The sequence below is a fragment of the Mesoplodon mirus genome (assembly GCF_964341445.2).
Source record: "Mesoplodon mirus genome assembly, chromosome: 20".
Taxonomy (NCBI): domain Eukaryota; kingdom Metazoa; phylum Chordata; class Mammalia; order Artiodactyla; family Ziphiidae; genus Mesoplodon; species Mesoplodon mirus.
Window position 1 is genome coordinate 15,775,090 of NC_138996.1, and position 13,403 is coordinate 15,788,492.

Here is a 13,403-nt window from a genome sequence, read left to right on the forward strand (position 1 = left end):
AGAAAACAATGATATTCAGAAACTGGACCTCAGGCAGCACAAGGCACTGGTCCCTAAGAGAGGGTAAACTGATAAGCTGAGCCCTATGATTGCTCCAGCTTACTTCCTAGAGAGAGTTTTAGGCCACTGTACAGGAAGGGGGACCCAAGTGAACTGATTCTAGTCAATTCCTAGATACTGTGTAATTACGTTTGTAAATTTTCCAGCTGGACCTTTGTACTAGAGATATTTCCATGAAGGTTTATGCTCTGGCCATGTCCACAGCCTTCTTCTGGAGAAAATTGCACTCTCCCCTTCTTTCTGATTTAAGTTGCCATGGCATAGCTTGTGCAATGATCAATCAGTGACCATATCCCTCATCCTCTGGTTTTGACTGATGGGGCCAGGGATCAATGTTCATGCTTAGGTGGAAAATAAAGGTGTTGCTTGGCAAGAACTTTAACCCAATATCTTGCTCTGTATTGGATAGTAATTAATTGAGCCACTCAGATCTTCTCTCTTGGAGAGCATAAATGCCAAAAAAAAAAAAAAAAAAAAGAGGGCACCAAGAACTCAGGTTGTGTCTCAAAAGACTGAGCCATTATTTTCATTTAACACGAAGCCTGATATATATCCCAGTCTTAAGGAAACCACAGTGCAGAGTGACTATACAGTTGCCAAGATGATTTTTCTGTTTTCTTTCACAGTAAATTACTATTACCAAAGGTCATATATTTGTGTTTTTTCTTACAAACTAAAATAGCTTCTTTATTCTTATCAATAATAATAGATAGCTATGGTTGAGTCCTTACTGTGAACTAAGCCCACATATTATAGCGTCTCCCCAACAGTCTTGTAGAAAAATATATTATTATTACTAATACAATTTTACAGATTATAGCCCAAGGTCAAATTATTAGTATGTATCAGAGCTGGGATTCCAGCCCCAGTTCAAGTTCATCTGACCACCAATTTATACCCCTTTTCTTCCCCTGGTTACCTGCTGTTGATCAATATTTCTTCCACCTAAGTTAATCAGGACACCTAAAAGAAGATGAATCTCAGGGTGTATATTGAACTCAAAACCTGTTTTCAATGTTTTTTATTTTTGGATAATTATTACTAAAATTGGATTTGTTTTTCTTGGGTGAGTTGTCAGTTAACCGCTATTAAAATTCCAGTTAGAATGCTTCTGAATAACCAATTTCCTAGTAATTAAATAAGAGACTGTCCTCTTTTTGAGAAAATGTTAGCTGACAACAAACATGTTTTTAGCTAATAGATTTCAAATTAAAGGCATTGTAAGTGGTATTTTACTGCCAGGAAGGAGAACTGAATTCTTCTCAGAAAGATGAATATTTCTAATCAAAGAAACACACATACAATTCTCACTTTCAGGTAGAGTCACTTTAGATGGAATTGTATGCTAAGGAAATAGAATTGGTTGTAATCTATGAATATAGTGTGGTTTGAAAAGGTGATTTCAAAAAGTTCAATCAGAAAAGTTCAGTGCAGAAAATATAATTTGTTTTAGGAATTATTATGTATATCATCACAACTTAGATTAGCAAATTTGTGTCTTTTGAGCCTACTAAGTAGATAAAAATCTGGCGTAGTTTAGAATATAAGGAAATCTGGAATATAAACTGTTGGACTACACAACAGAAGTGGCTTGAATTCATTGGTATTTTTGGCAAAGGACTGATAATTGCTGTCAGTTTTCCAAAGAACTACAGAAGGAGACTAGGAAAGGAAATATTGTAAAAATTATTAAACCCTGTCACATTATAGCATCCATAGACTCTCAGACAGTATCCCATATTATACTTTTTCTAAGATTAAAAGAAAAAACTATGTTAGGACTTCAGCACTTTGAAGCTGCTGAGCAGAGAATGTTTTAGAGCAATCATTGTTTTAAAAAAACTAAAAGACATAAAACACGACCAGTTTCCTTTGAATTGGACCCTCTTTTTGAGAGCTGTGTGTGTGAATTTAGGTGTCCCCCCACCCTCTGTTTTGGTCATTTTAAGGATACAAAAAATCTTATTAGTGAAGGTAACTTATCATTAGTGTCATTATTTTTAAAATACTACAGCACATAATGAAAAGTCAAACAATACTAAAAAGTACACAGTAATTAAGCCTCCCTTTCAACCTAGACTTAGGAAGGTGATTGTCATCAACAGTTTCTCTGTGTCTTTAGTAAAAAATTTCAATTGTTCACGTATATACATATGTATTTACATAATGAGAGTATTTCTATTGAATACTTACTATTCCACTATATATGTTCTGTAATATTCACATATGTATTACTAAATAGAATATCTTAGTGATACCTTCATAGCAACGTGTATATATATCTACTTTATTCTTTCTAACTGCTGTATACTATTCTTTTATGCAGGCGTAATGTTATTTATTTAACCAGTCCCCTATTGACAGACAATTAGAGTTCTTTGAGATCTTTGCTGTTGTTTTGCTGCAGTGAGTATGCCTGTATATATGTCTTTGGTAATGTTCAAATATACTTGTTAGATACATTTTTAGAAGTGGAATTGCTCAGCTAAAGGGTATCTGCATATTTAATTTTGATCATGTCAAATTACCCTCCAAAGAAATTTTTGCTAATTATACTTCTATCCAAAATGAAAAACAGTGAGTCTTCATCAACATGGTAAAACTGATCTTTGTTAATCTTCTAGGTGAAAATAAAATGTTGTTTTACTTTTTATTCTATTGATTTCAAATAAAACTGAAAAAGTTCAAAAAATTTTAAACTATCTTTTTACTATAAAATGCATGTTTTGCTCCTATTTCTATTAATTTTTTGGTTTATTCCTCAATCGATTTGTAAGAATGCTTCATAAATTATGGAAATCACCAAAATACACTTTCTTATTAGATTTACTTGGTGAAAGCAGTACATGTCTATGATTGTAGACATTTAAGGACATTACCAGTAATGACTAATATTCAAGTTTGATTACCTTTGATAAATATTGACACAATAATTTCATACTAATTTGTTAGAGGTCAAAAGAGAATGTTCCCTATGCATCATTTGTTTAGTCATGTGTACTTTCTGTCTACTTTGCGGTAAAATTTACACAAAGTACAATATGTAGGTACTAGGGATTACTCTGCTCCATTAGAGTGGCTCTTTCCTTGAACTTAAGTAGTTTCCTCATAGTTTGTGTTGAGTGTTCAGCTGAGGACTTGAGGAAAGCCCTCTGTTACTCTTCAAATCTCTGTCTCTGCAGCCCTCTCCTTTCTGGTACTTTGCCATGTGAACTCTAGATGCCTTACCCTCCTCAGACGCCCACTTCTGTCTCCTCAATGCAGGAAGACTCTTACTCAATCCAGAGTTATTCCAAACATTTCAGCAAAAGAGCCAGTGAATTCTTTTTCTTAAACCAGATTGCATAAGGATTTTTGTTATTTGCATTGAAACAATCCCACCTGTTTATTGAACTTTATGGAGATATTTTTTATAACATGTTTTGACAAATATGGTAAGAATTCCAGCAAAGCACAGAGTACCTCTGCAGGGGTCCATTAAAATATAGTTTAAGGGGCTTTTCATCTGTCTAATTCAAGACTACTTATCAGACTACTAGAGGGAAGAATAGACTAAGTAACTTGATATAATTCTCCACAAATATTATTCTTTCAAATAAGTAAATATTATACAAATGGTTTATTTGCTTCATCTTATTATGAATATTATACATACTCAGTATAAAACACATACATGTACATGTACACATACATATCACCATTACCACCATTAAAAATATTATAAATTAGAAAATAAAGATCATCCAAAATATTATGACCCAGTGATAATATCCATCTCTATTTCACAAGAAAATTCTTAATTTGCAGATGTCCATAAGCAGGGTATACAAGGGCTATTCTGGATCCCGTTCTCTTCTTTCTTCACTTTATCATTCTTCATAAGACTTAGATTTTAATATGGTTAATCCTCCATTTTTTTCCTTTTAATTGGTCCTTTTTGTGTGTGTTATCAGTGAAAACTTTCCCTCTTCAACATTACAACTATATTCTCATATATATTCTTCTAAAATTCTTAAAGTTTCATCTTCACATTTAAGAGTTGAATCGACTTAGAATTGATTTTTGTATACGGTGTGAGGTAGAAATCTAATATATATACACATATATATTTTTTCCTATATGGGTAATCAAATTTTCCAACCTGTTTTTTGAGCAGTCTGTTTTTCCCCCTTTGATTTGTATTACCCACCTCTGCCTGGTGGGCAATACATGGGTCTGTTTCTGGGTTCTTTATTCTAATCCAGTAGCCGGTTTGTCTATACTTGCCTCACAGTGCTAATTACTAAATATTTAAAGTGGTCCTAGCTGATAGGAAAAGTCTCCTCATCACATTCTGCCTCAAAATCAACTTGACTATTCTTGGTTCTTTGCTCTTCCATACGAACCTTAGTAGATTTCTCTAGTTTACCACACACACAAAAATCTGTTGGAGCTTTGGTCCAAACTTAACAGAGTTTACAGATTAATTTGAAGAAGTGACATCTTTTTAACACGAAATCATCCAGTTCATGAAAGTTACATAGCTATTCATTTATTTGGATCTTCTTTTAGGAGTTTTAATATTGTGTTATCATTTTCTTCATAGACATTTTTAGACTTAGTCCTTTATTTTTGTTGTTTTTACTTTGTTGGGATATCTATCTATTCAGTTTTATGGAAATAGAACATTATATTGTATCATGAAACAAGAGAATATTGCTTCAAAGAGAGTGTGATCAACAATTCAAACTGCTCCTGAAGGATAATGATAAAGAAATAGCTGTGTATTTGACAATTAGAAAGACACTGGTATCACTTAAGAGACTATATATTGGCTCAGATATATGTACATTTGAATTCCAGAGCCACCTGTCATTAAGCTATATGAGTTGAAGTACTCCACTGAGTAAAGTGATAAAGTCTTCACCACAGGATTATTGTGTGGGTTACATGAGTCAAAATGTGTAAAGCATGTAATATTTCCCAGCTAATAAGCTGTGAAAAGAAGAGGAAAATATGACAGCAGATTAAAAGAATATTTGAATGGAAAATAGGAGTTTTCTTAGACCACCAAAGAGTTAAAATCTGTGGATAGGAAAAGGGGAAAATTCTAGTCAATAAATAGACCTGGAAGATATTTAAAATAAGGCTGATCAAATAAGAGTGATCAAATGGAACAGGATATAAAGCCCAGAGATAAACCCACATACATATGGTCACCTTGTCTTTGATAAAGGAGGCAAGAATATACAATGGAGAAAAGACAGCCTCTTCAATAAGTGGTGCTGGGAAAACTGGACAGCTACATGGAAAAGAATGAAATTAGAACACTTCCTAACACCATACACAAAAATAAACTCAAAATGGATTAAAGACCTAAATGTAAGGCCAGACACTATAAAACTCTTAGAGGAAAACATAGGAAGAACACTCTTTGACATAAATCACAGCAAGATCCTTTTTGACCCACCTCCTAGAGAAATGGAAATAGAAATAAACAAATGGGACCTAATGAAACTTAAAAGCTTTTGCATAGCAAAGGGAACCATAAACAAGACGAAAAGACAACCCTCAGAATGGGAGAAAATATTTGCAAACGAAGGAACAGACAAAGGATTAATCTCCAAAATATACAAGCAGCTCACGCAGCTCAATATCAAAAACCAAACAATCCAATCCAAAAATGGGCAGAAGACCTAAACAGACATTTCTCCAAAAAAGGTATACAGATTGCCAACAAACACATGAAAGGATGCTCAACATCACTAATCATTAGAGAAACACAAATCAAAACTACAATGAGGTATCACCTCACACCGATCAGAATGGCCATCATCAAAAAATCTAGAAACAATAAATGCTGGAGAGGGTGTGGAGAAAAGGGAACCCTCTTGCACTGTTGGTGGGAATGTAAGTTGATACAGTCACTATGGAGAACAGTATGGGGGTTCCTTAAAAAACTAAAAATAGAACTACCATATGACCCAGCAATCCCACTACTGGGCATATACCCTGAGGAAAACCATAATTCAAAGAGAGTCATGTACCACAATGTTCATTGCAGCACTATTTACAATAGCCAGGACATGGAAGCAACCTAAGTGTCCATCAACAGATGAATGGATAAAAGAGATGTGGCACATATATACAATGGAATATTCCTGAGCCATAAAAGAAATGAAATTGAGTTATTTGTAGTGAGGTGGATGGACCTAGAGTCTGTCATACAGAGCTGAGTAAGTCAGAAAGAGAAAAACGAATACCATATGCTAATGCATATATATGGAATCTAAAAACAAACAAACAAAAGGTTCTGAATAACCTAGGGGCAGGACAGGAATAAAGACGCAGATGTAGAGAATGGACCTGAGGACACAGGGAGGGGGAAGGGTAAGCTGGGATGAAGTGAGAGAGTGGCATGGACATATTTACATTACCAAATGTAAAATAGATAGCTAGTGGGAAGCAGTTGCATAGCACAGGGAGATCAGCTTTGTGCTTTGTGATCACCTAGAGGGGTGGGATAGGGAGGTGGGAGGGAGACGCAAGAGGGAAGGGATATGGGGATATATGTATACATACAGCTGATTCACTTTGTTATATAGCAGAAACGAACACAACATTGTAAAGCAATTATACTCCAATAAAGATGTTAAAAAAAAAAAGAGTGATCAAAGCAGAGTGGATAGTCTCAAAAGCAGACAGTGTGACAGAGCAGAAAATGGGTTGAGGAAGGAGACACTTGAACCAAATGGGAAAACAATATTTTGGAGCCATTTAGCATAGTGTCAAGTAGCCTACACTTGTCCACATCCCATAAACATATATTTGATTTTCATCATATTATATTTTTTTCAAAATGATATCATTAGAGTTAACATATTCTTCTTCGTAATGAAGGAATTGTGTTATAAATTTTATGGTGTGCCAAAAACGATTAAACTGAAAAGCAAATGTTAGTGTTATGGTTTGGATTAAGCTATCTAGAATATTCAATAAATCAGAATCAATCCTTGCCTGGTGATAGTATATAAAGGAACTTTTGTTATAGCTTAGTGGTAAATTTATTCAGGTTGTTAAGGCCCCTCTGAAGAGTAACTGAGACTGAATGGATGACAAACTTGGAAAGATTATGAAGTTAAAAGGAAAAGGAGATAAAGCAAAGGAAATAAATCCTTAATCCTTTGTTCAGGAAATGTTTAGTCTTATTGTGTCCAATAAATCAGGGAAACAGAATCAAAATGTCAGGATTCAATAAGCATCATCCTCTCTGTAACTTTTTCTCCCATTTTCTTTCTTAACAACGTTCTTTGTATTTCTGATTTTAACCAGACCAAGCCTTTTTGCAACTGCATGCATTTTAAGTCTCATTTATATTAGGGGATGACTCTAGGTTAAAAAATAAGGGAAGGGGCTTCTCTGGTGGCACAGTGGTTAAGAATCCACCTGCCAATGCAGGGGACATGGGTTTAAGCCCTGGTCCAGGAAGACCCCACGTGCCGCGGAGCAACTAAGCCTGTGCGCCACAACTACTGAGCTTGTGCTCTAGAGCCTGTGAGCCACATCTACTGAGCCCACATGCCACAAGTACTGAAGCCCGTGCTCCACAACAAGAGAAGCCACCACAATGAGAAGCCCACGCACCACAACGAAGAGTAGTCCCCGCTTGTCACAACTAGAGAAAGCCTGTGCATAGCAATGAAAACCAAGCGCAGCCAAAAATAAATAAATAAAATAAATAATTTTTTTTAAAAAATAAGGGAAGGAATGAAGGTGGGAAATAAGAAAGGAGGATAAGAAACAAATAAGGAAGGAAGGGAAGAATAAAAAGAAGAGAAACAAGGAAGGAAGTGTCAACTGAAAACAATAGCAGAAGGAAGCGCAGCAAAACAGACACCTCCAGTTCCCAAATTCTGATTTACCCTTTAAAGGCAATTTTTTTTGACCCAATTAAGAGCACATGTTACTCTCTTATAGATTCACAATGCACATTAGCACATTAAGGGCTTGGAGAGGGAATCAGTTTAACTTGTTTAACTCGACATTTCCCAAACGTATGTTCATGGTATGCACATGGCTCCTTGTGAAACAACTATTAATGCCATAGAAATTTAATTCCCATGGAGGACACTTCAGGAAAAACTGGAGCTCACAATTTCAACTGCATGTATTATTGAATTTTATTTTCTTCCTCTTAAGCACAACTTCTCTTTTTTTTCCAGCTTCATTGAGACATAATTGACATGTAACATTGTGTAAGTTGAAGGTATACAATCAGTTAATTTGATACACTCATATATTGCAATAAAGATCACCACCATAGTGTTAGCTAACATTTCCATTACATTACATAATTACTATTTCTTTTTTGCAATAAGAACATTTGAGATCTAGTCTCTCAGGAACTTTCAAGTATATAACGCAGTATAATTAACTATAATCATCATGCTGAATATTAGCTCCGCAGAACTTATTCATCTTATAATCAGAAGTTTGTATCTTTTGACAAATTTTCTTATCTTTGGCTGGATTATCGTGCTGTATCAGTTGTGAAGCATGTCATTATATAATGCTCAATATCCCCTATTCCAGGAAATACTGTCCAGTAGATATATGTATCACATGCTTTCTAAGCCATGGTTCTTTGGTCTTTGAAGATATTGTTTAAATAAAAGAAAAAGTGAAATGGGCTGAGAGGTCCCCAGGCCTCTATTTTGAAAGATAGGTAGGTAGAATCATGGCCTCCAAAAAAGTTCATGCCTTGATCCTTGGAATCTGTGAATGTGACTTTACATGGCAAAAGGGACTTTACAGATGTGATTAGGAGAAGAATCTAGAGATGGAGAAGTTATTTTGGATTATTTAGGTGGCCTTAACCTGATCAATCACCTGAGTCCTTAAAAGTAGAGAACGTTTCCCTGGTGCAAGACAACCAGAGGGATGGTAGCATGAGAAGGACCATTGTTAACTTAGAAGGTGGGGGAAGGGAACCATGAGCTATAGAATGTGGCAGCCTCTAGAAGCTGGAAAAGGCCTCTGGAAAGGAATACAGCCCTGTTGATATCTCAATTTTATCCCAGTAAGAACTGTGTCAGACTTCTGACCTATAGAACTGTAAGATAATATATTTGTAAAGTTTGAGTCATCAGTTTGGGAGAATTTATAATGGCAGCAATAAAAATCTAATTCTATAAATAAGTATGCAAGAAGGTAGGATAGAAAATATTTGGATTAAACAACCTCCTCTAGTAAAAAATGATTTAACACACTTGTATTCTGGCACTGTCATAGGCAGAATTCTATGATAGCCTCCAAGATTCCTGGTATATACACGATTTTCCCAGTTATTCAATCAAACACAACTCTGAGTGCTGCTGCAAAAGTGCAGATTAATTGAGGTCCCATAATTGTTGACCTGAAAATAGGAGATTATCCTTTATGGGCCTGACAGGTTATTAACTGACAGGTAATCAGGTGAGCCCTTAAAAAGGATGGGGTTCTTGCTAGCAGAAGTGATTCAAAGAATGAGAGAAATTTGACACCAGGGGGATTTTCCACTGCTAGCTCTGAAGATCTCCATTGTCTGTTGTAAAATTGTGGGCAGTCTCCAAGAGTTAAGAGTGGGCCCCAGCTGATAGCCAGCAAAGAAATAAGGACTTCAGTCCTACAACCACAAAGAACTGTACTCTGCCAACAATGTGAATGAGCTTGAAGAGCACCCATAGTTCCAGATGAGAGCATAGTCAACATCTTGATTTCAGCTTCATAAAATCCTAGGCAGAAAGCCCAGTCTTACTGTGCCTTGACTTTTGACCTTCAGAACTATGACTTAATAAATGGTCTTGTTTTTTTTGTTTGTTTGTTTTGTTTTTGTTTTGTTTTGGTTTGTTTTTTTGCGGTATGCGGGCCTCTCACTGTTGTGGCCTCTCCCGTTGCGGAGCACAGGCTCCGGATGCGCAGGCCCAGCGGCCATGGCTCACGGGCCCAGCCGCTCCGCGGCATATGGGATCCTCCCAGACCGGGGCACGAACCCGTGTCCCCTGCATCGGCAGGTGGACTCTCAACCACTGCGCCACCAGGGAAGCCCAATGGTCTTGTTTTAAGCTGCTAACTGTGTGCTAATCTGTTACACATCAATAGAAAACTAATTCAGGCACATAATGACATAATTTTTTAAAGTTATCTAAAACTCCATTTCAGTCAATGATAGCATTTTCATGGGGTCTGAGGGAAACACTTTCCGTCAGATCATATACCTTTCAGGAAAATTATTTATCCACGTATGTGTCACAGAGCCCATCCTCATGCACTGTAGACTCGAACGAATAGGTTTTGATTTGAATTAAAAAGATTCCACACCCCCTATCATATTGGGGATCATTTTAAGGGATGTTCAACTAACACCTCTACTCTCATGATGCCAATTTCCTATTTTCATTTGGCAAAACAAGGCTACTCTGTTCATTGAAAAGATGAAATATGCTTCTATCAAAAGACTAATAATGATCATGTCTCTTGAGTATGAGAATAGACTTCAAGGCATTGCATCAGGAGGAATTGAATGGAGAACACCAGGTCTGCTCCAGTGCCCAGTGACTGGTAATGCTCCAGGGTGCTTGCTGATGTTACTAATAGAAGTGACCAGGATTTGGTGAGGAAATGCCCAGAGGGCACTGCATCTGAGTCAGGGGTCCGCAGGTCTTAAAAGCACAAATACTTACTGACTTTTGTCTTGATTGATTCTCTTGGCCTCCGTGCTAGAAGTTGAACGAACCACACTAAGACAAGGGACTCAAAAGGAGAGGGAGTAGGCAGACAATACTCAGGAATAAAAGGACAATGCCAATGTTGAAGTCAGGATCCAGGTCTAAGAATAATAGACCATGCCATAGTGGAAAGAACCTGGCTCTCATTTTGCTCATTTGTGAAATCAGATTTGACAAGAGATCGCGCTGTAATCCCATTTAATACAGACCAGCAAAATTTCTTTTTGGTGGACCTCAACCTGAATTCCAGGTTGTAGATAAACAGGGACCTGCAAAGGGAAGTATGTGGTGGAAGCAATTGGTGAAAGTCTCTCACAACTTTCTCTATCCTAACCAGAAGCAGAACACATGTAGAAAAATATACGTTGTGTTAACATTAAACCATAATAATAAGAAAATATTTGGGTTGATGATAAGACTTAAAACACTGTTGTCTTTTATCATACATGAATTTAAAACAATTTGTATCTAACAAAATGAAGAACTCTTACATCTAAGAGTTTTTTTTTTGGTTTTGTTTTTGTTTTTTGCGGTACGCGGGCCTCTCACTGCTGTGGCCTCTCCCGTTGCGGAGCACAGGCTCCGGACGCGCAGGCTCAGCGGCCATGACTCACGGGCCCAGTCGCTCCGCGGCATGTGGGATCTTCCCGGGCCAGGGCACGAACCCGCGTCCCCTGCATCGGCAGGCGGACTCTCCACCACTGCGCCACCAGGGAAGCCCGGTAGTGTGATGTCTGAGCAACATCAGATATAGCAGGAGTAACCAGACAGCCACACTGGAAGCACCAGTTGTACTTTCCCCTGGGTTTAGCTCTCGTTTTTAATGAGTTTGCCCCTGCTGAAGAGCTGAATCTCTAATAACCGGTACGGGGAATGATGCGTGAGTTACGAAAACATAGAAGAGCTTAGACAATGAGAAGGGAAAGGGCTACACCCTCAGTTGTTGAATTGGTTGTAAAACAAATTCCTGGGAATTTAATGGATAAAATTTCTGTTGGCCTCACATTTGGAATTAATGAGGTGGAAAATATGAAATAATATGGAACAGCCTTGCAACACAGAGAACCAGACCTAGAAGAGTTTATTTTGGAGAAGGAATGTTTTCTAATCTTAGGTTCCTGTATCGACTTATGACCACTAGCTGGCATGTGAATTCTAGTTAAACTCAGAAACTGTTTATTTTTGTAATTTTTGTCTGGGATTTTTCTCAATTTTTTTGACTGTCAGTAAAAAAGCTAACTGGCTGAGAGCTTAAACCAGGCCCCGCTGGAGTTCACTGAAGAACTTCAGTCAACAACTATTTGTCTGACACTGGTCTCAGGCTGGGGAGATGGTTGGGGGAAAAACCCATTCTGGGAAACTGGAGGCCTGGGTTTAGTTCTAGCTCTACCACTAGTTAGCTGCAGGTCTCAGAACAGTTATCTAACCTTCCTGGGCCTTGTCACCAGGTAAGTTCCCCAAAGTTTAATTTGAGAAACAGTAAGCTCCAGGTTGACAGATCTGGTTTTCCTAGTGGTGCCTCCATCAGACTGCTGCCAAAGTTTAGGAAACAAAGAATGTTTGGTCATCTGGGACTTGGGGCAGTTTCCTAACACCTGCAGGACTTGGTGCTTTGGAACATCCTTGATGGTACATAGCAAACCATATGACATATATAGATAATTCCAATCCAATCCAAAATGGTGCCTGGCAAAATGTTCCAGAGCGTTCATGTGTCTTTCCGCAATGTGATAGACATTCTCATGAAATTCCTGCAGCATATTTCTTGGACAGTTATTGATGTATGATGTACATAGAGAAAAGTGCTCCAATCTGAAGGGTCCTGCTCTCCTAATCTTCACAAGCTGAACACATCTGACTAATCGATTTCCAAATCAAGAAATAGAACATAAGCAGGGCCACAGAACCTTGCTTGCTTCCTCTTCCACTCATTTCCTCGCCCAAGGATAGCCACTGTTTCTAATGGCATAGAGTGGTTTTAAAATGTCAAAAAAAAAAAAAAAAAAAAAAACCTGATGAAGAACAGAGATTGCCAGGTCCTAATTTAGAGATCTTGACATGTCATTCAGAAATCTAATCCTTTACCTGTGCCTGGATGAATAGGTACTACCCTTTTGGAAGACAGTTTGGTACTGTGTCTCAAGATCTCTTAACACATTTATTCTATTCCATTCTTGGATTATCCAAGGAAATCCAAGATTTCCAGATTATCCAAGGAAAATCTGCTTAAAAAAGGATGACTTCATATTTATGAATATTTTTTTTTTTTTTTTTTTTTTTTTTGCTGTACGCGGGCCTCTCACTGTTGTGGCCTCTCCCGTTGCGGAGCACAGGCTCCGGATGCGCAGGCTCAGCGGCCATGGCTCACGGGCCCAGCCGCTCCGCGGCATATGGGATCCTCCCAGACCGGGGCACGAACCCGTATCCCCTGCATCGGCAGGCGGACTCTCAACCACTGCGCCACCAGGGAGGCCCCATATTTATGAATATTTTTACTTCACAGTTATCTGTAATTATTAAACCAGAAAAGTAGCTCAGACATTCAATAATGGGTGAATCATTAATGAGTTCACAGATACAAACCATGAAACATTAAGC

The 13,403-nt window shown here is 37.6% G+C and overlaps 1 protein-coding gene across 7 annotated transcripts in view; it reads left to right on the forward strand.

Moving 5' to 3' along the window:
* FUT10 (fucosyltransferase 10) overlaps positions 1–13,403 on the forward strand; it is a 259,867-nt gene that overhangs the window by 207,289 nt on the left and 39,175 nt on the right. The window lies entirely within an intron of this gene.